This window comes from Bos taurus, chromosome 16 (genome assembly GCF_002263795.3).
Source record: "Bos taurus isolate L1 Dominette 01449 registration number 42190680 breed Hereford chromosome 16, ARS-UCD2.0, whole genome shotgun sequence".
In the NCBI taxonomy this organism is placed as follows: Eukaryota; Metazoa; Chordata; class Mammalia; order Artiodactyla; family Bovidae; genus Bos; species Bos taurus.
Genome location: NC_037343.1, coordinates 30157490 through 30182118, shown reverse-complemented (window position 1 = coordinate 30182118; position 24629 = coordinate 30157490). Strand labels below are relative to the sequence as shown.

At 37.3% G+C, this 24629-nt stretch overlaps 1 protein-coding gene across 11 annotated transcripts in view; it reads left to right on the top strand.

Annotated features, from left to right (window-relative positions):
- CDC42BPA (CDC42 binding protein kinase alpha) overlaps positions 1 to 24629 on the top strand; it is a 297315-nt gene that overhangs the window by 69677 nt on the left and 203009 nt on the right. The window lies entirely within an intron of this gene.

The window sequence follows — 24629 nt, the reverse complement described above, 5'->3', positions numbered from 1 at the left end:
AAAACTTTACAAATAAAGTTTCTGTTAGGAAAAAAGAATCATGCTACAGAAAACAGAGGGTATATAACACTTGAAGTTCAACAGTTTTCCCAAGAAAAAATGGCTTTCTTCACTTAAAGGGCTGTGTACCACTTCTCCTCTTAACTTATTCCAAACCTAGAAAATAACTACTTGGAAAGAGATAGTAAACGTAGGGTTTTAAATTCTTGTTAGGAATTCTATATTCCATTTAAACGCTTCAGGTTCTCAGTGAGTTCTGCTCCCTGGAGATGTTCTGGTGGGGGGAGGGTTGGAGGTTGGTTGTAGCAGGCTTTAGGGCAGCAGGCTCTGTGTAGAACTAGTCTCTGTGAAAGTCCTTATTAGGAAATTTAAAGGGCGCTCTGCCTTGTCAGCAGTAAGGAGATGTAGCAGTAAGGAGATGAGGCTAAGATGTAGCCAGGATTTGGAGTTATTTTCTGTGTAGGAGAGCTCTGTTTAATCTAGAAAGGATCAGTTCAAATCGTATACACAGGATTGGCCTCGTCTAGTCTTTCGTGCTGCTTAGTCACTCAGTCGTGTCTAACTCTCTGTGGCCCCATGGACTGAAGCCCACCAAATCTCCTCTGCCCATAGAATTTTCTGGGCAAGAGTCATGGAGTAGGGTGCCATTTCCTCCTCCAGGGAATCTTTCCAACCCCGGATTGAACCTGTGTCTCCTCATTGACAGGTGGGTTCTTTACCACTAGCTGCCACCTGGGAAGTCCCAAGTCTTTCATAGCCACTGTCTAAACTCTTCAATCTTAAGTGAAAAAGAAAATTTCCATCCCCATAATCACCTTAACCCAACCTGCCATATTAAAAACAAAAACTGTGCAAGGATGGCTGGATAGGCTGCAGTAGGCTAAACTTTTTTTCTGTATTGATCAGTGCATGAGATCGTCCATTATCTGATTTGATCCCACAGTAGTCCTTTTCTCAGAGAATTTGAACAAGCAGTTGTCACTGTGTCCAGTTTTCTAAGGTTGATAGCCAGCCATTAGGGGGTGGCATTCTCTACTCTCCAGTCTCCAGGAGGCAGGTGGTGTGACTTCCCTTCATTTCATTGGTGACATGAACTTTAGGCTTGGACTGCTGAAAGTTGGCATACACAGGGAAGGTTCCCTCTATGGGCAGGCCATTCTTGTAAATATCATCTGTGATCTTCAAGGACATTGTGGAAACTGCAGCTGTAGTGCTTGTTGTCTTTGTAGGAAGGAGTAGACCCAGTTCATAGGTCTTTCTGCCCTCAGGAGACTCTCTTCACTTTCATCATGTGGTGGCTGAGAACCATTGAGATGGTGCTCACATTGGTGGGTAGAATAGGGCCTGCAGCCTACACGGGAGTCGTAGAGGCCTCCAGAGACCTTTCTTGGTCCAGAAATTCCAGGTTTCAAAGGGAAGGCCCCCACATAGCCATCCCCATACCTCACAGTAGATTTTCAACAGGGATCTCTGTTTGCATTCCTATTGTTATCAATACAGATCTGAACAGAAGTGGTTTCTGTGACCCCAGGCCCCCAGGAAGAAACGCAGGACTCTGTTGGTAATGTCTCTTTTAGTGTTTAGACAGTTTAGCCACTATTCCTGGGTAGCACAAATTTTTTTGACAGATCTATTTTCTTAGCAAGCTGTCCTCTCTGAGGCAGCTTGAGTCTATCCAGGAAATGCTCAAAAATCCTGTTGAACTCATATCCCCATTATGGAGCCTAAACAGTTCATCTGCAGAGGGGCAAAAATAGGGTCTGATTACAAAACTGAGCAGGACCATCAGGCCAAAAAGCATGGCTAGGGCCTACCACATCCTTGGATCTGGATCCTGGATTTACTGAAGTTGTAGAGACTAAGCCTACAGTTGCTATGTCTAATCTCAGTATCTGGTGTCTGTAACCCAAGTCCACCATGTTGCCATTTGGACAAAATATAAAGTATTTTAATGACATGATTGTCATGCTGAACCTAATAGATATATAGAGAGTTCTCCATCCATAAGAGAATACACTTTTTTTTCCCTAGCACATGAAGATCCTTCTTAAAATCTACCACGTTCTAGGCCACAAAAGGTGCCTCTGTTGCTGCTTAGTCACTCAGGCGTGTCCAACTCTTTGCGACCCCATGGACTTCCAGTCTCCTCTGCCCATGGGGATTCTCCAGGCAAGAATACTGGAGTGGGTTGTCATGCCCTCTTCAAGGGGATCTTCCCAACCTAGGGATCTAACTCAGGTCTCCCGCATTGGAGGCAGATTCTTTGCCATCTGAGCCACCTGGGAAGCCCACAAAAGTTGCCTCAGTAACTTAAAAAAAAAAATCGTCTTTATGCAGACCATGATCTCTGACCTTAATAAAATACAATCAATATCAGTCAGATACAAAAAATTAAACATGTTTGCAGACTTACAAGCATAAATCATAGGAAAATTATAAAATAATTAGATATTAATGGAAATATTGCATTTCACAGTTTGTAAAGTACTTAAAGAGAGACTTACATTTACGAGGAAATAAGAAACTCTGGTGGGCTTCCCTGGTGGCTCAGTGGTGAAAAATCTGCCTGCCAGTGCAGGAGACATGGGTTAGATCCTTGTGTTGGGAACATCCCCTGGAGAAGGAAATGGCAACTCACTCCAGTATTTTTGCCTGGAGAACTGCAAGGACAGAGGATCCTGGCAGGCTACAGTCCATGGGGTTGCAAAAGAGATGGACACGGCTTAGCAACTAAACAAAACAGCAGTAGTCCAGTATGCACTGAAATCTTTCTTGGCACTTCTGTGGCAGCTCAGTGGTAAAGAATCCTCCTACCAGGGCAGGAGATGTGGGTTTGATCCCTGGGTTGGGAAGATCCCCTAGTGAATGAAATGGCAACTCACTCCAGTATTCTTGCCTGGGAAATCCCATGGACAGAGGAGCCTGGCAGGCTACAGTCTATGGGGTTACGAAAGAGTCAGACATGACTTAGCAACTAAACAAGAAACTGGTAATTGTTATCAGTTGAATTATGTCTCCTTCTCCACCTACTCAAAAAAAAAAAAAAAAACAACCCAGACATATTGAAGTCCTAACCTCCACTACTTCAAAATGTGATAGTATTTGGAAACAGTCTTTTCAGTGGTAACTAAGTTAAAATGAGGTTGGTAGGGTGGGCCCTAATCTAATATCATTTGGTGTCTTTATAAGAAGAGAAATTTGGACGTTGGCAGAGACAGAGGGAAGAGGATATGAAGACATGGGAAGTTGTCCATCTCAAGCCGAAGAGAGAGGCCTGGAACAGATCCTTCCTTCATGACTCTTGGGAGGAATCAGCTCTGCTGATACCTTGATCTTGAACTTATAGTTTCCAGAACTGTGAGAGAAGATAAATTTCTGCTGTTTGACAGCTGCTCAGTCTGTGATACTTTACTACAGCAGCCCTAGCAAACTAATATAGTAACTAATGAGCCAAATACTTCAGAAACTGGAAAAAGAACCACAGAGTAAAAAAGAAGGAAGGAAATAATAAGGCCAGAAATATATTAGAGTAGATATTATCAAAATCCAAAATTGATTCTTTAAAAGTTGTTGGATACATGGTTTGTTCAATTTCAGAAAAAGCATGAGTAACATATATTTATTAAAAAGCCAGAAAAATAGTAAAAGAGAATGTCTTTAATTTGATGAAGGATATGCGCCAGAAACCTAAAGCAAACCTTTAGTGGAAAACTTGACATGCTTTCCATTTAAGATCAGAAACAAGACAAAGGTGGTTATCACTATTTTTTATGTTACTGGAGTTCCTGGCCAGTGCATTGAGAAAATAGAGATGAGTTAATGGGATTAAAAGAAAAGAGATAAACCTGTAAGTATTTATAGTTCACCTGTATAAAAAACTGTAGGGGAAATAGATGAACTCTATAAAAAATTGTTTTCCAGAAATCAGTAGAATTCCTTTATACTCAAAATACTTAGCTACAGGAAATAATATATCATTCATATAACAACAACAACAAAAAATAAGTAGGATTTAACCTGACAAGTAATACATAAGATCTACATGGAGAAAATTCTTGAAACTCTTATTATAATATGTGATTTAAAAGACCTGAAAAACAGATACATCATGCCTAAATATGGAACAAAAATATTTCTGAAGATATAAGTTCTCCCTAAATTCGTCTATAAATTTTGTGAAATGCCAATCAAAATCCAGTAAAATATTTTGAGAAATTTGACATATGAAATAATTTGCACAGAACTTCTGATTCTAACACACTTGTTTATATCACACCAACTCTTCTGCTGAAAACAGCAAAAGACCTTGATTAAAATATAAATTCATCTATTTGAAGGTGTTAGAACTATAAAATCATTAAATACTCAAGGTACTAAGAGTCACAGAAATAGGTTTTTTGAGAGGTGAACCCCCAACCTTCAGCTTTACTTTTCTCTTGTAAGCAGTTTTCTGGAGATAGAGAAGTTAAAGATCATGTTCAGAAATCTTACAGGTAAGGGAAACAGAAATTGGAGTTCAGTTCTCAATAAAGAGGGAGGGCTCTGTTAAAGAGGGAGGGCTCAGGTGTTTAATTGGAACATCTGAAAGGGTACATTGTTTGGTATAAGAACAAATGGAAATAGGCAAGCCCTCACAAAACTGAAACTCAGTTCTGATCAAGTCAATCTCAGATTGGACTAAAGTAATCTGGACCCTAGTGTAGAAATGAAACATATAGTGACTCACATTAAAACTTGATAGGTTTCACAGCAAATGAAGAGAGGATTAGTGAACTGGAAGATAGGTCAAAAGGAAATACTGAAGCTGAAACATGATAAGGAAAACAAATGGAACAAAAGTTTAAAAATGAGTTAGGGTTCATAATAGACACAGTAAAAAAATTAACATTCTGTGTTTATAGTTCCAGAAGAAGATAAAAGAGAGAAAATGGGATGAAACAATATTTGAAGAGATAATGGCTGAGAATTTTGGAGCCAACTAAATACATAAATCTGTACATAGATTCAAGAATTCCATTGACTCCATGACAGGATAAATATTGATACATCTAGGCATATAATATATCCAGCTACATAATACTACAACTTCTGAAAACCAAAGATGAAGATAAAGTTTTAATAATAGTTAGAGGAAAGGGACATGGCAGGCAGTTCTTGGCCACTGACATCACCAGTGAAAGTTATCTAGCCACATATAAAAAAAAGCAGTGCCACGTTAGCAGATGAATGTATAAGGAAAATATACATACACTCATTAAGCTCTTTTAGTTACAACATTCTGACACCAAATGTGTGGGTTTTCTTTTTCTCACACCAACCAGTTCTCCAACTCTTTGGATACTATCTGGGCACGCAGCAGTTCAGTTGAATTCTGATATTATCTTCCTGGAGTTATCAAGAGATCCCACAAGACTGCCCCTACTACAAATACCATTTGCAAGTCCCAGGCCACTCATACTTTTGACCAACCAGCTATAAATTAAGGGTTCCTCTATCTCCTTCTTCAAATTCAGTAATTTTCTTGTAGACTCACAGATTTCAGGAAATATCCTCAATATGTATTTTTATTAATATATAAGTTTCAGGTGTACAACATTATAGTTTGACATCTACGTATGCTACCAAGTGATGACCTCCCCAAAATCTAGTTACCATCTATCACCATATAGTTGACCCTCTTCACCACTTTTGTCTACTTTCCAGCCCCTTTCCTTTTTGGTAACCACTGATCTGTTCTCTTTATTGATAAGTTTGTTTCTCTTTAGTTTTGTTTGTATTTTTAGATTCCATGTATGAATGAAATCATACAGTATTTGTCTTTTTCCTTCTGACTTTTTTCACTTAGCATAGTACCTTCTAGAGTCATCTGTCCTGTTGCATGTGGCAAGATTTCATTCTTTTTATGGCTGAGAACTATTCCATTGTGTATATGTGTATATATACATATATGTATATATGTATACACACTATGTGTGTGTATATATGTATGTATTGATTGTCGGTAACTTGGATATTGTCAGTAATGTTGCAGTGAACATAGGGGTGCATAGATCTTTTCGATTTAGTGTTTTTATATTTGGCTAAATACCCAGAAGTGGAATAGTTGGATCATGTGGTAGTTCTATTTTTAAGCTTCTGAGAAGTCTTCACACTGTTTTCCATAGTGACTCTACCAATTTACAACCCCACCAACAGTGTATGTGTTCTCTCTTCTCCACATTCTCTCCAGCACTTGCTATTTTTTGTCTGTTTTATGATGGCCATTCTAATAGGTATGAGGTAATATCTCATTGTGGTTTTGACTTGCATTTCTATAATATTTAGTGATGTTGAACATCTTTTCATGTGTCTGTTGGCCATATGTCTTATTTGGAAAAATGTCTATTTAGCTCCTCTGCTTATTTTTAAATGGGTTGTTTGGGGTTTTTTGTTATTGAGTTTTATGAGTTCTTTATATAATTTCAATATTAACTCCTTATATATATGTGTTATGCAAATATATTCTCCTACTCAGTAGGCTGACTTTTCACTTTAGAGATGGTTCCCTTTGCCGTTTAGAAACTTTTTAGTTTGATGTGGTCCCATTTGGTTATTTTTGCTTTTGTTTCCTTTACCTTTGGAGTCAGATCCCCTAAAATATTGCTAAGGCTGATTTCACTGAGGTTATTGCCTATGTTTTTTTCTAGGAATTCTATGGTTTCAAGTCTTAACATTTAATTCTTCAATCTATTTTGACTTACTTTTTGTGTATGATGTAAGGTAGTGGTGGTCTAATTTTATTCTTTTGCACATGGCTGTCCAGTTTTCCCAATACTATTTACTGAAGAGATTGTCCTTTCTCCATTGTAAGTTCTTTGCACCTTTATTGTGAATTTATTGCCTATATATGTGTGAGTTTATTTCTGGGATCTCAGTTCTTTACCATTGATTGTTGTGTCTGTTTTTGTGCCAACACCATATGACTGATGACTATAGCTTTGTAGTACAGTTTGATATCAGGAACCATGCTACCTCCAGCTTTGTTCTTTTCAAGTTTGTCTTGGGTGTTCCAGATCTTTCGTTGTTCCATGCAAATCTTAGAATTATTTGTTCTAGTCCTGTGAACTAGAATGCCATTAGACATTGGATAGGGACTGCATTGAATTTGTAGATTGCTTTGGGTAGTATGGATATTTTAAAAATACTAATACTTACAATCCATGAGCACTGAAGAGCTTTCTATTTATTAGGGTCTTCTTCAGTTTCTTTTATCAGTGTCTTATAGTTTTTAATGTAAGATCTTTTACCTACTTCAATAAATTTATTCTTAGATATTCTTCTGATGCAGTTGTAAATGGGATTGTTTTCTTAATTTCTCTTTCTGGTAGTTCTCTATTAGTGTATAGAAATGCCATGGATATTTATTTTGTATCCTGTGACTTTGCTTAATTCCTTTATTAGCTTTTTGATGGAGTCTTTAGGGTTTTCTGTATTCAATTTGTCTTCTGCAAGTAGTGACAATTTCACTTTTTCCTAATTTTGAGTCCTTTTTCTTGTCTGATAGCTGTGGCTAGGATTTCCAATACCATGTTGAATAGAAATGGTGAGAGTGGGCATCCTTATCTTGTTCCTAATAGAAGAAAAGCTTCCAGCTTTTCACTGTTGAGTTGTATGATGTAGATTTATCATGTATTTTCTTTACTATGTTAAGGTGATGTCCATTTGTGCATACTTGTTGAGAGTTTTTATCATAAACTGTTGTTGAGTTTTATCAAATGTTTTTCTTATATTTATTGAGATGATGATATGATTTTTATTCTTTGGTTTGTTAATGTGGTGTGCCACATTGTTTGATTTGTGGATATTTAGATATCACTGCACCCCTGGGATAAATTCCACTTGTTCATGGTGTATGACCCTTTAAATATATTGTTGAATGCAGTTTGCTAATATTTTATTGAAGATTTTTACATTGTGTTAATAATGGATATTGACCTGTAATTTTCTTTCCTCACTTCCTCCTTTCCTTCCTTCCTTTCTTAGGTGTGAGTGTGTGTGTTTGTGAATGTGTGTGGTGTCCTTGTCTGCTTTTGTATCAGGGTAATGCAGGCTTCATAAAAAGTGTTTGGAAGCCTTCCCTCCTCTTTGGTTTTATGGAAGAGTTTTAGAAAAACAGGCATTAACTGTTCTCTGACTGTTTGGAACAATTCACCAGTCAAGTATCTAGTTTTGGACTTTTGTTTCTTAGAAATTTTTTGATTACTGGTTCAATTTCATTTCATAGCAATTAGTGTAGTCAGGTTTTCTATTTCCTAAATTTTCAATCTTGGTAGACTGTATATTTTTGGAAATTTATCTCTTTTCTCTAGGTTGTCCAGTTTGTTGGTGTATATGTGCTTAATATTCTCTTACAATCCTTTGTATTTCTGTCTTATCAGTTGTAACTTACCTTCTTTCATTTTTTACTTTATTTGAGTACTGTTTCCCTTAGTCTACCTAGAGGTTTGTCTACCTAGAGGTTTATTGACTTTTGTTTTTATCTTCTCAAAGAACCAGCTCTTAGTTTCATTGATCTCTTCTGTTGTTTTTTTTCTCCCTTCAGTTTTATTTATTATTTAATTATTTAAATCATTTATTTATTATTTTCTTCTATTTATTATTTCCTTCCTCCTACTAGCTTTGGGCTTTGTTCTTTTTTCTTCCTAGTTCCTTTAGGTAAAATTATATTGTTTACTTGGGATTTTTCTTGTCTTGAGACAATCCTATATTGCTATGAATGTCCCACATAGGACTACTTTTGCTTCATCCCATAGACTTTGGTACATTTTATTTCTGTTTTCATTTGTCCCTAGGTATTTTTTGATTTATCTGTTGATTTCTTCAGTGAGCCACTGGCTTTTCAGTAGCATTTTGTTTAATCTACATTTCTTTTTTCAGTTTGCTTCTTGTAATTAATGTCTGGTTTCATACCATTGTGGTCAAAAAAGATGCTTGCTATGACTCAATTTTCTTTGGAATTTATTGAGACTTGTTCTATGGCTTAACATGTGATCTTTGCACTGGAGGGAGAAAGTTACATGTACGCTTGTGAAGAATATGTATTGTGCTGCTTTTGGGTGGCATACTCTTTATATATCTATTAAGTTCATATTGAATAATGTTCCATTTAAGACCATTGATATGTTCATCTATGTAAATGGGGTGTTAAAAATCCCCTACTCTTACTGTATTGCTTTCACTTTTCCCCCTTAGGTCCATTAATATTTGCTTTATGTATTTTTCGTTCTCCTATATTGGGTGTACATATATCTATAAATATGTCTTTTTGATAGATTGACCCCATTTATCATTATATAGTGCCCTTGTCTTTTATTACGGGGCTTCCCAGGTGGTGCTAGTGGTAAAGAACCCACCTGTCAATGCAGGAGATGTAAGAGACCTGGGTTCGATCCCTGGGTTAGGAAGATCCCCTAGAGGAGGGCATGGCAACCCACTGCAGTATTCTTGCCTGGAGAATCCCATGGGGAGAGGAGCCTGGTGGGCTATAGTCCATAGGGTCACAAGGAGTCTTTTTCGTTTCCATTTGAGTAGAATATCTTATATCCTCTCACATACAGTCTGTTTGTATTCTTACTTATGAATTGAGTCTCTTGTAGACAGAGATGGGTCTTCTTTTTGCTCATTCAACAACTGTATGATTTTTGAGTTTTAGTTCATTTGCATTTAAATTAATTACTGATTGGTATTTACTTATTGCCATTTTGTTAGTAGTTTTCTGTGTGTTTTTGTAGCTCTTCTCTGTTCTTTCTTCTTTTTCTCTCTTGTTTGCTGGCTTTCTTTAGTGTTTTATTTATTTATCTCACTTCCTTAGTGTTTTATTTAATCTCACTTTCTTTTGTGTGTTTATTATAAGTTTATGTGTATGTGTGTGCAGACAGATACTGTGAGGTTCACATATAATCTTAATTAGATCTTTTTTAAGTTGATAGTAACTTTTCTGAAAGCTGTAAATTATTACTCCTCTGTCACCTTTTATATTTTTGATGACACCTTTTCCATCTTTTAATATTTTCCTTAACTAATTATTATATATTTTTAGTTTACTTTTGTCTTTTAGGTTTCATGCTTTCTTTGTAAGTGATTCATCCACTACCATTACTGTATTTTTGCCTTTTCCCTTTTGTATGTTCTCTTATTGTTAATTAGTATCTTCTCACTTTCGTATTTCTTACATGACTGGTACAGTGGTGATAATCTCCACTCCCATATCATTCTGAATGATAACCTTGATGACTAGAGAATTCTTGGTTGGAATTTTATTTTTAGCACTTGAATAAGTTATGCCACTCTCTCAGGTCTATAAAATTTCTGCTGAAAATCTGCTTGTACCTTCATGAGGTTTCCCTTGTATGTAATAGGTATTTTTTTTTTCTTTATGCATTTTAAGATGCTCTCTTTACCCTTAACTTTCCCTATTTTAATTATAATGTGTGTCACTGTGTTTCTCTTTGGGTTGGTCTTATTTGGAACTCTGTGGGATTCCTCAACCTGTATGTCTGCTCTGGATCTCAGGGTGAGTGGGTCTGTATGTGAGCCTTTTAATAGTAGGTTCTCCCTTCCCTTCAGTTCTGATGTTTTCCTGGATTTAATTCCCATTCATTCACCAAATTAGATGTTTTGAGGGGGTCACCTTTCCTGTGCTGGACCTGAGGGTTGGGGTACCTCATGTGGTGCTCAGTCTCTTCACTCCTTGAGGAAAAGTTTTGTATTTTTGGAATCCTTCCCAACTGTGGGTAACTGCTCCTGGTGTGGAGTCCCACATGAAACCATGTCTCTGCCTTTCCTACCTCTCTCCATACATCTCTTTTATCTTTTCTTGTGAAGATGTTGTTCATCTAGTTCTCAGGTCCTTTAGAAAGGAAAACTGCTCCTTATGTAGCTGTAAATATGTTGTGTTAATGGGAGGAGGTAAGTTTATCGTTCTCCTATGCTGCTATCTTTAACCACTCCTGGAAGTTAACCTGGTGTTACTGGTTTATTGTAAAAGATACAACTCAGAAACAGCCAAGTGGAAGACATACATAGGGTAGTGTGTGGAAGGAAGGGCATGGAGCTTCCATGCTCTCTCTGAGTGCACCCCTGTTGCAGCACCTTGATGTGCTGAGTAACCTGGCAGGTACTCATTCAATTCTAAATTTTTATGGAGATTTCATTACTTAGACATTATTAATGACGTTGTAGGCCACTAACAAGATCTCTGGTCCCTCTCTTCTGTGTAGGTTGGGTGAGGGGCTGAAAATTACACTTCTAATACTAGGTTAGTCTTCTGGCAACCTTCCCCTATAGTGAACTACCTAGCGCCACCACTTATCTCATTAACATACAGAAGAATTTTATCACTGCACAAATTCAAAGGGTTTTAGGAACTGTGTGCCAGGGACAAAGATCGAATATTTATTTTTATTATAGTACAGCCACTATATATTTTCTAATTGACAGTTCTTATGTATGTAGAACAAAAATGGACAAAACTAAAAGAGTAGACCTATTAATTTCATAATAGGAAATTTTGACACACTGTTTTCATAGCTGATACAAGTAGATGAAAATAAGGAATAAAAGATATGAATAACAATTAACAGACAATTGATACAGTACATTATGCTCAGCAGCTGATGAATGCTCATTTCTTATCTAGCACACATGGAACATTTACCATTTATTAGTGTATGGGGATGCAGAAGGTATTTTGGTACATGGACCTTGTATCCTTTGACCATGTTTTAAATCCATTTATTAGTTTTAGGAGGCATTTTATATATATATATGGCTGCCTGTTAGGTTATCTGCCTTATGTGCTGCTGCTAAGTCACTTCAGTCGTGTCCGACTCTGTGCGACCCCATAGACGGCAGCCCACCAGGCTCCCCTGTCCCTGGGATTCTCCAGGCAAGAACCCTGGAGTGGGTTGCCATTTCCTTCTCCAATGCATGAAAGTGAAAAGTGAAAGTGAAGTTGCTCAGTGGTGTCCGACTCTTCGCAACCCCATGTGCTGCCTAGTCTTTATTTCCTTTTCCTATCTGCTTACAGTTACCAACATGAAAATCCAGTCTCTGGAGTATGGGGTAAAGTTTCTGCCTTCGTGGTGAAAGCCAGCTATGCTTGCTTGTGGTATAGCATTCTTAGATGCGCTTAGTTTTGATGCTATACCACTTTCTTGCATTCTAGTTCTGAAATTTGCTTAAAAGGTGATTTTAATAGTTTTTCATGTTTACTATTGCGTTAGCCAAAATGTTCCTTCAGTTTTTAAGTAAAAATAAATGATGCATTTTTCATTTTCATCAAGGACTTTATGGAACAACGTATTCGTTGTTTTGTTCCACTACCTTCTGCCATTTTTTTCAGGCCACTTCATAATTCTATCTTCCAAAACTTTTTATCTTTTTGAGCAAAGAACTGTTCAGGTGCCTTTTATAGTCTTCCATGGAATTGAAATTTTTTCCATTAAGAGAATTTTGTAAAGACCAAAATAAGTGGAAATTCGAAGGTAAAATATCTGGTGAATATAGCAGCTGAATGAGCACTTCCCAGCCAAGATGAAAGAATTTTTGCCTGTTCATCAAAGAAACAGTGCAGTCTTGGGTTATCCTGATGGAAGATTATGCATTATCTGTTGACCACTTCATGGCCCTTTTTGTTGAGTGCTGCTTTCAGCTAGTCTAATTGGGAGCAATACTTGTTGGAATGAGTCCTTTTGCTTTTCTGGAAGGAGCTCCTAGCACAGAAGGAAAGTGAAAGTGAAAGTCACTCTGTCGTGTCTGACTCTTTGGACCCCATGAACTACATAGTTGGAATTCTTTAGGCTAGAATACTAGAATACTGGAGTGGGTACCATTCCCTTCTCTAGGGGATCTTTCCAACCCAGGGATCCAACCCAGGTCTCCCATATTGTTGCTGCGAAGTCGCACATTGCAGGTGGATTCTTTACCAGCTGAGCCACCAGGGAAGCCCAAGAATACTGGAATGGGTAGCCTTTCACTTCTCCAGGGGCTCTTCTCAACCCAGGAATCAAATTGGGGTCTCCTGCATTGCAGGTGGGTTCTTTACCAGCTGAACTAGCCGGGAAGATCCCCAAACCATCATTCAGGTCCCCCCTCCCAAGATTTGAGGAGGTCATTGAGATGGTTATTCAACACTTCTTTTTTTGTGTGCTTGTGTGCTCAGTTGCTTCAGACTCTGCAACTCATGGGCTGTAGCCCATTGGACTCCTCTGTTCATGAGATTCTCTAGGCAGGAATGCTAGAGCATGTTGCCATGCCCTCCTCCAAGGGGATCTTCTAGACCCAGACATCCAACCTGTGTTTCCTGTGTCTCCTACATTGAGGGTGGATTCTTTACCACTGAACCACCTGGGAAGCCCAAGCAAGAATACTGGAGTGGGTAGCCATGTCCTCCTCCAGGGAATCTCCCAAACCAGGGATTGAACCCGGGTCTCCTGCATTGCAGGTAAACTCTTCAGATCCTACCATATAAACATCATCACCTTCTTTGGATGAAGACCAGCCTTTGCAGTGGTTGTTGGTGGTTCATTTCACTTGCCCCATGATCTTTTCCATTCCATATTATTGTACAGTATCCACTTTTCATCCCCATCACAATTTGTTTTAAAAATGGAATGTTTGTTATGTTTTAGTAGAGAATCATATGTGGAAATATGGTCAAGAAGGTTTTTTTTTTTTTTTACTTGTGTGGAACCCAAACATCCTTAATATAACCAAGCTCGTGCAAATGATATTCAGTGCTTGATTTGGATATTTTGGGTATATTGGCTGTCTTTCACGTGGTATAGTATTGATTGTCGTCAATGTCTCAATTTGATCACTGGCCTCTTCAACTGGTCTACCTGACCATGGAGCATTGTCTAGCGAGTAGCCCGTGCTCATTCTCAGTTGTGTCCAACTCTTTGTGACTCCACGGGCTGTAGCCCGCCAGGCTCCACTGTCCATGGAATTTTCCAGGCAAGGATACTGGAGTAGGTTGCCATTTCCTATTGTACTATCGAGCAGTCTCCAGCACAAAATTTTGCAAACCACTTTTGACACATTTGGTCAGTCATAGCACCTTCTCTATATACTCTGCACAAAACTTTTTTTTTGCATTAGAGATGAATTTTTTCCTTTCTTGAAATAATAAAGCATAATAGGCTAAAAATGTTACTTTTTTCTTCCATCTTCAATCTTAAAATGGCTATACAAACATTCACCAATTTTGATAAGTTTTTTTAAAATGCACACTGATATGACTGCTGTCACAACACAATCTAACAAAAGTGTTTCAAGTGAAGTTAAAGACAACTGAGTGGTGCTAGAGCCATCACTGGAAAAACCGAATGAACCTTTGGCCATCCTGATAGGTTTAGAAAACTCGTGCAAAGTTTCTAACCTTACATACCACCAAAAATAGGAGTGTTTTATTTTCCTATATGAACTTTAGACTCAACTTGTCTACTTAAAGTGTTATTTTCATTGAGATAATATTAAATTTATAGGTTAATTAATGGAGAATTGATGCCCAGTATTCTTTGGGGATTATTATGATTTATGATTTATAAATTTAAAGGAGAAAGATTGACTCATTTACTACATATTTTTTCTTCTGTTCCTATTGGGATATTTCTCTACCATTATATTTTCATTTCTTTCTTGAAAAATATGAATATCATTTTTTAAATGTATATTAGTTCTTTAATATTACTTTTTTTCAGTTCAATTCAGTCACTCAGTTGTGTCTGACTCTTTGCAACCCCATGGACTGCAGCCCACCAGGCTTCCCTGTCCATCACCAACTCCTGGAGCTTGCTCAAACTCATGTCCATCGAGTTGGTGATGCCATTCAACCATCTCATCTTCTGTTGTCCCCTTCTCCTCCCACCTTCAATCTTGCCCAGCATCAGGGTCTTTTCCAGTGAGTCCATTCTTTGCATCAGGTGGCCAAAATATTGGAGTTTCAACTTCAGCATCAGTCCTTTCAATGAATATTCAGGACTGATTTTTATTAGGATTGACTGGTTTGATTTCTTTGCAGTCCAAGGGACTCTCAAGAGTCTTCTCTAACACCACAGTTCTTCTTTATAGTCAGCTCAGCTTTCTTTATAGTCCAACTCTCACAACCATACATGACTACTGGAAAATCCATTATCTTTGACTAGACAGACCTTTGTTGGCAAAGTAACGTCCCTGCCTTTTAATATGCTGTCTAGGTTGGTCATAGCTTTTCTTCCAAGGAGTAAGCATCTTTTAATTTCATGGCTACAGTCACCATCTGCAGTGATTTTGGAGCCCCCCAAAGTAAAGTCTGTCATTGTTTGCATTATTTCCCCATCTATTTGCCATGAAGTGATGGGACCAGATGCTGTGATCTTAGTTTTCTGAATGTTGAGTTTTAAGCCAACTTTTTCACTCTCCTCTTTCATTTTCATCAAGAGGCTCTTTAGTTCTTCTTTGCTTTCTACCATAAGGGTGGTGTCATCCACGTATTTGAGGTTATGGATATTTCTCCTGGCAATCTTGATTCCAGCTTGTGCTTCATCCAGCCCAGCATTTCTCCTGATGTACTCTGCATATAAGTTAAATAAGCAGGGTGACGATATACAGCCTTGACGTACTCCTTTCCCGATTTGGAACCAATCTGTTGTTCCATGTCCAGTTCTAACTGTTGCTTCTTGACCTACATACAGATTTCTCAGGAAAGCTTCTTTTACCAGCTGCCTTACCAAAGTACTTTGTGGTTTTCGGTAGTTTCCTGTTCATTCACTATTTTATTCATGTTAAAGTGTACAATTCTGACTTGTACCAAAAATGATAAAATTTGGAATGAAGACTAACAGTTTCTTTGTGAGTTCTCTTTAGTCTTTGAGTTTATTGACTTTGAGCTTTAACTCCCTATGTCATTGCTCTTAACTTGTGCCTCAATTTTCTTCCTTAGTGGTTTGGGCTGTGGTTTCACCATTCTTGTCTCTATCTAATCTCATTTTATCCATCCTAGATTTTAGGGGTTCTTTAAAATATCTGATTAGTTGATGTTCTTATTTTCCGATGTTGTAATTTTATTCCTTTAAACAACTTACAGTTTCTATAATTTCATGAGATTGAGGGTGAGAGAGAAGTAAATATCATTTACCATCTCAAAATACTTTAAATAGTAACAAAAAGAAAATGTTATCATTAACAAAAGTATGCCTGGCTCTTGTTCTTCAGTAATTAACTATTTCTTGACTGGTCTGCACAGACCGAGGTTCTTTATATGACTTCAGTGTTTCCATCCTTGGAGAATCCCAGTCTTCCATGTTCTGCCTCTATATATCTTTCATGAATGTCTGTAGTCCCTGTACTCTAGAATCCTGGTTGTTTTTGATATTTTTTATTTCTGGACTATGAGATACTGTATCCGTGTAAGGAGATGAGGTTCCAATTACTCTCTTCTCTTTGCCTCATTGGGTTTTAATCAATATGTTGGAGCCATATCAGGTTCAGAGTTATCAGGATCCCCTGTTGAAAAAAGATTAAGACGTGAACTTGGAGCCAACTTGGAGACTTAACTGCTGCTAAGTCACTTCAGTCGTGTCCGACTCTGTGTGATCCCATGACTGCAGCCTACCAGGCTTCTCTGTCCATGGGATTCTCCAGGCAAGAACACTGGAGTGGGTTGCCATTTCCTTCTCCAATGCATGAAAGTGGAAAGTGAAAGTGAAGTCACTCAGTTGTGTCCAACTCTTAGCAACCCCATGGACTGCAGCCTACCAGGCTCCTCCATCCATTGGATTTTCTGGGCAACAGTACTGGAGTGGGGTGCCATTGCCTTCTCCAGAGACTTAACTACCTTCTCCCAAATGTAAACCTTTGTTCCCCACTTTGGATCGCAAAATAGACTCAAAATATGCATATCCAGCTAGCTGCATTGAAGTTTCCAGTCAGCCTTAAAAACTCATTTGCTACTGGAACAGAGTCATTTGAGATACGGGCTTCCAGACTGATTGCTCTGAGGCTTAATCCATTTGTAAATTGTGGACAGAAGTGAAGGAGAATTATTGTGGTTTTTCAACACTTGTTTCTTGATCCAGAGAGGGTAGAACCTTTCTTGCTTTAAAGATAGACTGTTTTTATTCACTCCAAACTTGATCTCTAGGAAGAAAAAGGTGGCAGGAAAAGTTTTACAGAAGCTAGAAATAGAGCAGAGTGAATTTGCTCAGGCTCATCTCTTTCGATACTGTTCCTGCCGATAGTTTAAAATGACTCTTGCATTATATTTGTGGCCAATATTAATGGATATTGTGTTTCCAGAAAAAGTGGAGATCATCCTGCCTAACAAAATATATTTTGTTATTACTATGGCTTCTTTAAAATCATTACATATTTTGAAATCAATGAAAGAAAGAATTGATGGCAGAATGCAGTCAATGAAAGAAATGAAGGGGAAAATGAAATCAGTGGATTAATGAGTTCAGAAAAATGGGACTGCAGATGTAAGACACTTTTATCTTTTTATTGGGGAAGGTGAGAACCTTGTACAACTCCTTCCTAGCACTTGTACTTTTAAGTTTCCTTATTTCTAATGTTTAATATTTGTCTTCACCAATAAACTCTAAGTGAAGGCAAGGAGTGAATGTCTTTATTCCTTATACTCAGTACTTAGCACAGTGCTTTTAAATATAATCATTTTCTTTATTGGAGCTTAAAAACAGAAAAGTGAAGTTTTTTTTTTCTTTCATCCTTGTCTGTTTTGACTAATTAAAAAAATACTTATTAATCATACATTATAATCTAAACATGTTCCATACCCGTGACTAGGATCACAGTCTAATCTACAAGAGGGAAAGGTACACAGCATTGAGATCTACTTTTGTAATTTTCTGGCATTGTTTTTCCCCAACTGTATTTCTACTCATAGGAATAAAATTGGGGTAGTTTTGTAAACATTGATGTCAAACCGGCTCTTCTTACCAAATATTTTAAGTCTTTTCCCCATGTGCTGAAACATTTTCTTTTAAACCTGATGATTCTAATGGTTCCAAACAGTAATATTAAGCTAGAATGTATGCTGTATGAGTATAAGGATTTTATTCCCTGTCAGTTCACTGTGACTCCCCAGCACCTAATAGTACATAGTAGGTGCTCAGAACATAAAAAATGAATTATTTAAGTTCTATTTTTTTCTATATTAGAGATGATGCTCTCCAAAGCATTTTTGAACAAAATGCTTTTGCTGTATTTCAGCTGATTTCTTAAATAATTACTTTAGAATAAACCTCTAGAAGAGGACTTTGCTGGTTGAAAGGATATAGACAACTTACATGATTTCATGGTTTTGTCTATGAAATAATGCTGTCTGTGGCTCTTTTTTACACTTTAGTTTTATAAATTTTCTATGATAATTCTAAAAGAATCAAAAGAATTTTTTTTTTCTTTTAAGTGCATTTCTTTTATTCAGGCAGCAGTTAGTGATCTTGTGCCTGGAATATAAGGGGTTTTGGTGGTGGTGGTGAAAGATGAGGATTGAAAGTTCTCTTGGGCAATGCAGTGAATGATTTGGTATGCTATGGTAAGAAACGTTATTTCATAGGAATGGGACTTCTATCAAATGTTAATAAGCAGAGCAGTGATATAATCAGAATGATAGGAAAGATGATACCGATAGTGTCGATGAAGGATTTGGTAGAGAAGAGACCAGAAGGGAGGGAGATCCTAGATGATTTTTCAAAATTCTAAGTATTTCTTAAATTTCTTCCTCTCTTCCTTATTTAGGTCCTCAAATCTTTCACTTCAGCTACTGCTATAACCTCGTGTCTTTCCTTGCCTCAGACCCAGTCTCCACAGAGCTGTTAAAGTGATGTAACCAGCTATGAAGAGTTGTTCTCTATTATCTGCATTTTAAGGTTCTAGTTGATTAACATGGCATACAAGCTCTTGCATTACTTGGACCCTTCAGTTTCATTTCTAGCCATTCCCTGCTAGGAAGAAACTCTTTCCTAAGAAAGACACCTGCTTATTATCCCTGATCGTCTTCACCCCTTTCCCCTGTCACAGACATCACTTGCTTCTTTGCCTTGCTCATGCTGTCCCCATTTCCCAAAATATTCCCTCTCTTTAATCAGATCCTCTTGGTCCCCCTTTTCTGGGGTTCACTGTGTAAGACTCATATGTCAGTTACCTCTTTCAGGAAATTTTAACATATATATTCACAAATTACATAGATCCCTCCCTTCTCCCTCATTTTGGGTTAGGAATCTCTTTTCTTTCCTTTTTATAGGACCTTGTTTTTACCTTTCTTTTCATGTTGTACTGTAATTATCTGTTTAGTGTTGTTTCCCATACTGGACTGTGAGATTTTTGAGAGCAAGGGCTCTTTTATTTATCTTTGTATTCTCAGCAGTTAGCATAATGTTTGACATGGAGTAAGGTAGTCAAAAAGGAACCTATTAGCATTTTTTCAGATGAAATGAGGGCTTGAACTTGGCCAGTGGAAGTGGGCAAGAAGGGTGGATAGGATAGACAGAATGTTAAAGAAATCACTTTATATGTCACTGATAAATTAAAGTTAGAAATCATGGATAATTGAGGTATGCAGTCTGAGTAAACGGGTTTAATGTGCAGGTTTTTGACTTGTTAAATTGAGATATATGCTGAACATTTCAGAGAGATGACTAGTAGGCAACTGAAAGTATGGGTCTACCTATTAGGAGATAAGAATTTATGAGTCATCAGCATATAGATATTAATAGGATCATATATAGGTAAGGGAAGAGAGGAGATATAAAAAAGGTGGAGTAGGGATCCTTGGAGAAAATCATTTAATAGGATATGAAAAAAAGAATAAGTAGGAAAATATGTTGCTCATCCGTGATGTCCAGTAATGAAGAGAGGTTGAAACAGATGAGAGTTGAGGACAATATAGGAAAATATATTGCTCATCTGCGATGTCCAGTAATGAAGAGAGGTTGAAACAGATGAGAGTTGAGGACAATATATTTTATTTGGAATTTGGAAGGACATTATTAATCTTTGAGAGAGTAATTTCAGTCCAATAGAGGGAAATAGCAAGTAGATTGAAATAGGTGATTACAAGAGGCCGAGAAACTGATGATGAATGAGTGGAAAAAGCAGGCATATAATATTCTTTAGAAATGTGCTTTATGGAGAAATAATACCTTGTGGAAAGGGACGTGATATCACTTTCTTGAGGGGAAGATAGGATAGCAATAAAGTTTTTGTTTTATATTTGGTTTGGATAGGAGATGGTCATGGAAATGTTGATCAGTTGGTGTTCAGGTGCCATAAGAAAGAAAGCTTCAAGTTCAGAAACAAATCTTTAATGGAACAAGGGAAAGAAGGAAAGAAAGGAGAGAATCTGGCATTAAGATTTCAGATGATACTGTTATCCTTGCAAGTGGTGGGGACACTTCTTCATTGGGCTCAAAAGGAAAAGAAATAAGGAGAAGTAGAAAACTAGAAATATTTAAAGGTGATATGAGGAAATGTGAAGGATCTATTTTCTATGATAGACTACTAGGTTATTAGTTGCAGGGTAGGGTTTGGATAGTTCAGGGTTAGAATAGATGGTGATGGCAGGGTAACATAGGTTATTTTAGAAGCTTGGTAAAGGACAAAGGGTTAATGGCAGGGCTGCAAATAGATTTAGGACTCAGTTGAGATGCAACTAAGGAACAAATAAAGCAATAACATAAATATTTAAATAACTGTATACGTGTTGTTTTATATTTTTTCCATAAAAAGGGCTGAAGGAAAGGACAGGGTACTGAAGAATTGCTTAAAGTTACTCATGAGGATGAAGTGAGGCATATAGTTAAGGACAGTGATATTTGCTCTGTAGTCCTAATGCTTGGAAGAACTGAAGAATGGGTGCAGGGCCTGGGGAGTGGGCTGTAGCAGACAGTAGTCTGGCTGTTAGTGGACTGGGAATAAGTCCTGCCTGGTCATAGGCCAGTGTGATCTGGAGTCAATTCAGAGTATTTAATGCATGACTGATAATATTTGAGATTTTGTATGAAAAGGTACCTTTCTCTGTCTCTCCCTCCCTCTCTCTCTGTTTATTCTTCCTCTCTCTATATATATCAACTAAAGTATATAAAATAAAAGGAACCAATAGGTTGTAGATAATTTACTCTCTTTTAAGACACAGTGAATTTTGTATGAAAAGTACTATTGACTGGTTTATGAGCTCTTGCTGCTTAGCTATTCATTCCTAATTAAAGTATCTTTGATGGCCTTACATACCCTTGTAGTATTTATCAACTAATAGATTTCAAAATTCAAAGACTGCCCTAAAGAGATCATTTTTTCCTCTAAAGTATTTTGTCTTCTATCAGGAATTTGTCAGTAGATATTATATAGACCCAGTGGATAGGTTCACCTCTGGCACAGATGTCTGATAGGAACAGCACCTCTCTCAGTTATGCTTTTCTTAAAAAAATATAACTATGAAAATAAAAGCATAATTTATATAACTCCTACAAGAAATGCATAAATTATGGGAAATAATAAAGGAGCAAGATACAGTTGAAAATCAACAGCTCTACGAGTTAAGAACCTTCTCTCAACGACTCAATTGTTGTCAGTGACTGCTTAACTTAACGCTGGGTTTTCCTTTTTGCTTTCAGGAAAACCTTTAACTTACGCCCTGGGTGTTGCCTGTCCACAGTTTCCTGGTGGCTCACCGCTTCTGCCTGCTCCAGCCTTGCTCCGGCAGCTTCAAGGCTTCTGGGCTTCAGAGCTTGTTGTGAAAGCTTGCTGCTTTGGCCTGCTACCCCTGCTTCAGGTGTCAAAAGCTTTTAATTAGCTTGCTTCCTCTAATTACCATAAGTAGGCCCTTATGTGTCTGCATAACCTAGTCCTAGAGTTTGAAAGGAGAATTATTTTTAGCCATTCATTCTTCCTTAAAAACTCTGTTCCCTGGCTCTATGGGGAGTAAAAGAAGTTTGAAGTTATGTTGCATGATTCACCTTTGATAGCCTCTGTATATACAGGGCTAGTCTTCAGTCCATAGGAGTACTCCAGCATGGGCATACTGTATTTTTATAGCTAATGTCTGCTCTAATTGGTCAATGCCCAGCCTATACCAATTTCTAAATATTTTGACTATCACTAGTAGATATATAAATTGCATCTCCATAGAGGGGATACCTCTAGCCAGTTTAGTTAACTCTTTGTAGTGTTTCTGGTTTGTTAAAGAGTCTTAATTTTTTTATTAAATATTTTGAATACAAGCTGATCACTAACAGAATAGTTTATAAAAAACAAATATAGTTATTTCCATATACATTAACCACGATCACCATTAACATGGCAGCAGGAATCAAGACTACAGGCGAGACGAATGGGATGATCTCTATAAAGACCTACAGAACTGTCTAGCACTCGTAGCAGTAAATAACACCAGCTTTGCAGTCACATAGTGAGGACTGTAGAAACTACTTTAGCCTGGTGTAAGAATCGATTATGGCAGTACATGTATTGTGCCTAGCCCAGTGCCAGGCACAGAGTAAGCTTTCCATAATTGAGTTGTTTTTAATATTTTATTATTATTAATAATGAATGATGGTAGACATTATACAGTAGAGAAAGAAGGAGACAATGACATGAAAACAGTAAGAGTGAGCAGTAACCATAGGCAAAAGATAGTGAAAGCCAAGCCGCAAAGTTAGAGTTTAAAAGCCATACATGTGATTAAGAGAGCAGCATGAGCTGGAATAATCTGGTACACACTTAATACACCTTAAGATAGAGAATTGTATCTCTTTTATCATAATGCCTTGTCTTTATTTTAGTTTCAGTCTCAGTTTAGTAGTGTACTTGAAGCTTGAACATATAGATGGTTTTCAATAGTCCAAGTACATATGATCATATAGACTACAAATCACTTGTTATTTATTCAGTAAATATTTATTGTCTACCTACTGATTCCCACACACTGGCACATACTAGTGAACAAATGAGAAAAAATAATTCTGCCCTTGTAGAGGTTATGTTCTAGTGAGTGAGGCACACAATAAGCAAAATAGGTAAATAGAATATATAATTTGTTAAATAATAAGAGCTAAGGGGAAAAAGAAGCAAAGAAATGAGATAGGAAGTGTGAAGGGCAGAATGACATTTTAGTGAGGAAGTGAGAGAGCAAACCATCTAGCTGTGGCGGAGTGTGGGGAGGGGGAGACCGTTTGAGACTGAAGTGCACAGACACCAAGTTGACTTTGAACAAGGTGATCAGTATGTTTTGAGCAGAGTGAGCTAGGAGGAGAGTAGTATGAGATCTGGGAGACTGGAAGACCAGGGTGTGTTGGAACCCATAGGAAACTTAAAGTTTTGGAGCAGAGTGTCACGATATGAGCTAGTTTAAACAGAATCACTGTGGCTGCTGTTTTGAGAATAGATTTTGGAGGATAAGAGCAGAAGTAAGAGAGGACAGTAAGAGAGAGTAGAAGTAAGAAGTAATAGAGGACAGTCCAGGCAAGACTGGTGGATAGGAATGGGATGGACCAGAGGAGGTGTGGTGAATTTTAGGTACATTGAATGTGGACTAGATCTGTGGAACTGCATGGCGACTGCTTCTTGATTATTGAAATTCTGTTTAGTATAGTATGATCATTCTGAGTTATATGCTATATCTATAAGTGATAGTTCAGAACTCATTCATTTATACTTGTCACCTACTGATTTTTCTGTAGCGTTTGCTGTTTTTCTGATATCATAGTGCTTTTAATAAGACATCTCTGTATTTGGTGCTTTTAAAAATACATCTTTGTTTTGCATTAAATTTGTAATCTTCCAGTTCATACTAAATGTACTTTACATTTTGGTCAAATTAGATAAGAAGGGACATTTTAACGTACTGCCCTTTTGTATATCAGTTAGCTGTGGTTCTTGAAAGTCTAGAACCTAGAGTTTTAGGACAATCCCTTCTTCAAATTTACAGAAATGAACATGAAAATGATCTGTAGTGTTAAAGGAGAAAAGCATGATCAATTTTATTGCTTCATCAGCTTCATTACTCTTGTCTCATTTTGTCATCAATTTGATAATTTAAGAGTCGTTTCTGAATTGACTTTTAAAAAATTGAAATGTAGTTGATTTACAATGTTGTGTTGGTTTCTGGTGTACAGCAAAATGATACACACACATTTTGTTTTCATATTCTTTTCCATTATGGTTTATGATTGGATATTAAATGTAGTTCCCTGTGCAAACAACAGGACTTTGATGTTTATCTATTTTATATGTAGTACTTTGTATCTGCTGATCCAAACTCCTGATTTGTCCCTCCCTCACCCTATTTCCCCTTTGGGAACCATAATTTTGTTTTCTGTGTGAACTGACCTATTTAATTTCACCACATCCCACTTCATCCCAGAGAAGATTTAGGCAGCTCACGAAACTGTTGTAAGACAGTGCTGAGAATGTTTTTCACCCTGAAGCAGCTTGACATTCCTGATTAACACATAGATGTGAAGTGTGGGTCTCATGTTGGCCTTTATCAGTCACACTATAATATCTCAACAATTAGTGGTCATTTTATGTTCAGGATGAATTGTGGTATTCTATACTAGCCCCTCCATGTTTCAAATTTTGTATGTCCTATATAG